The following is a 2,470-nucleotide window of genomic DNA, read 5'->3' as shown; positions in this document are numbered from 1 at the left end:
TACGCAGAGGAACCTCAGAAGAAAGACCTCGTGACTGTACCCAGAGGTACCTCAGAAGGAAGGCCTGGTGCTTGTACCCAGAGGTACCTCGGAAGGAAGGCCTGGTAACTGTACTCATTAGTACCTCGGAAGGAAGGCTGGGGGACTGTACCCAGAGCTAACTCAGAAGGAAGGCCTGGTGACTGTACCCAGAGGGACCTCAGAAAGAAGGCCAGGTGACTGTCCCCAGAGGTACCTCGGAAGGAAGTGATGGTGACTGTACCCAGAGGTACCTCCGAAGGAAGGCCTGGTGACTCTACCCAGAGGTACATCGGAAGGAAGCGATGGTGACTGTACCCAGAGGTACCTCGAAAAGAAGGCCTGGTGAGTGTACCCAGAGGTACCTCAGAAGAAAGGCCCAGTGACTGTACCCAGAGGTACCTTGGAAGGAAGTCCTGGTGACTGTACCCAGAGATACCTCGGAAGAAATGCCTGGAGGCTGTACCCAGAGATACCTCGGAAGAAAGGCCTGGTGACTGTACCCAGAGTTACCTCAAAAGGAAGACCCGCTGCCTATACGCAGAGGTACCTCAGAAGGAAGGCTTGATGACTCTTCCCAGAGGTAACTCAGAAGGAAGGTCTGGTGACTGTACTCAGAGGTACCTCCGGAGGAAGGCCTGCTGAGTGTACCCAGAGGCACCTCGGAAGGAAGGCCTGGTCATGTACCCAGAAGTGCCTCGGAAAAAAGGACTAGTGACTGTACCCAGAGGTACCTCGGAAGAAAGACCTCGTGTCTGTACCCAGAGAGACCTCAGAAGGAAGACCTGGTGATTGTACCCAGAGGTATCTCGGAAGAAAGGCGTGGTGACTGTACCCAGAGAGACCTCGGAAGGAATGCCTGGTGACAGTACCCAAGTACCTCAGAAGTTAAGCCTGGTGACCGTACCCAGAGGTACCTCGTAAGAAATGCCTGGTGACTGCACCCAGAGGTATCTCGGAAGAAAAGCGTGGTGACTGTACCCAGAAGGACCTCAGAAAGATGGCCGGGTGACTGTACCCAGAAGTACCTCAGAAGGAAGGCCTGGTGACTGTAACCAGAGGTACCTCTGAAGGAAGGCCTGGTGACTGTACCCATAGATACCTCAGAAGGAAACCCTGGTGACTGTACCCAGAGGTAACTAGTAAGAAAGGCTTGGTGAGTGTACCCAGAGGTACCTCGGAAAGAAGACCTGGTGAAAGTATCCAGAGGTACCTCGGAAGGAAGGCCTGGTGACTGTACCCAGAGGCAACCCGGAAGGAAGGCCTGGTGACGTACCCATAGGTACCTCCGAAGGAAGCCCTGGTGACGGTACCCAGAGGTAACTCGTAAGAAAGGCTTGGTGAGTGTACCCAGAGGTACCTCGGAAAGAAGTCCTGGTGATTGTATCCAGAGATACCTCGGAAGGAAGGCCTGGTGACTGTACCCAGAGTATCTCAGAAGGAGGCCTGGTGACTGTACCAAGAGGTAACTCGTAAGAAAGGCCCGGTGACTGTACTCATTAGTACCTCGGAAGGAAGTCTAGGGGACTGTACCCAGAGCTAACTCAGAAGGAAGGCCTAGTGACTGTACCCAGAGGTACCTCGTAAGAAAGGCCTGGTGACTGTGCCCAGAGTTAGCTCAGAAGAAAGGCCTGGTGACTGTACCCAGAGTTACCTCGGAAGGAAGGCCTGGTGACTGTACCCAGAGGTAACTCGTAAGAAAGCCTTGGTGACTGTACCCAGAGGGACCTCAGGAAGAAGGCCGGGCGACTGTACCCAGAGGTACCTCTGAATGAAGGCCTGGTGACGTACCCATAGATACCTCCGAAGGAAACCCTGGTGACGGTACCCAGAGTTAAATCGTAAGAAAGGCTTGGTGAGTGTACCCAGAGGTACCTCAGAAAGAAGTCCTGGTGATTGTATCCAGAGATACCTCAAAAGGAAGGCCTGGTGACTGTACCCAGAGGTATCTCAGAAGGAGGCCTGGTGACGGTACCAAGAGGTAACTCGTAAGAAAGGCCTGGTGACTTTACTGATTAGTACCTCGGAAGGAAGGCTGGGGGACTGTACCCAGAGCTAACTCAGAAGGAAGGCCTAGTGACTGTACCCAGAGGTACCTCGTAAGAAAGGCCTGGTGACTGTGCCCAGAGTTAGCTCAGAAGAAAGGCCTGGTGACTGTACCCAGAGTTACCTCGGAAGGAAGGCCTGGTGACTGTACCCAGAGGTAACTCGTAAGAAAGGCTTGGTGACTGTACCCAGACGGACCTCAGAAAGAAGGACGAGCGACTGTACCCAGAGGTACCTCGGAAGGAAGGCCTGGTGACTGTACCCAGAGGTACCTCGGAAGGAAGGCCTGGTGACTGTACCCAGAGGTACCTCGAAAAGAAGGCCTGGTGAGTGTACCCAGAGTTACCTCGGAAGAAAGGTCCGCTGACTGTACCCAGAGGTACTTCGGAAGGAAGGCCTGGTAACT

The sequence above is a fragment of the Loxodonta africana genome, unplaced genomic scaffold, assembly GCF_030014295.1.
Source record: "Loxodonta africana isolate mLoxAfr1 unplaced genomic scaffold, mLoxAfr1.hap2 scaffold_51, whole genome shotgun sequence".
NCBI classification, from domain to species: Eukaryota; Metazoa; Chordata; class Mammalia; order Proboscidea; family Elephantidae; genus Loxodonta; species Loxodonta africana.
The sequence above is the reverse complement of the archived record's forward strand: the minus strand, read 5'-3'. Positions refer to the sequence as shown.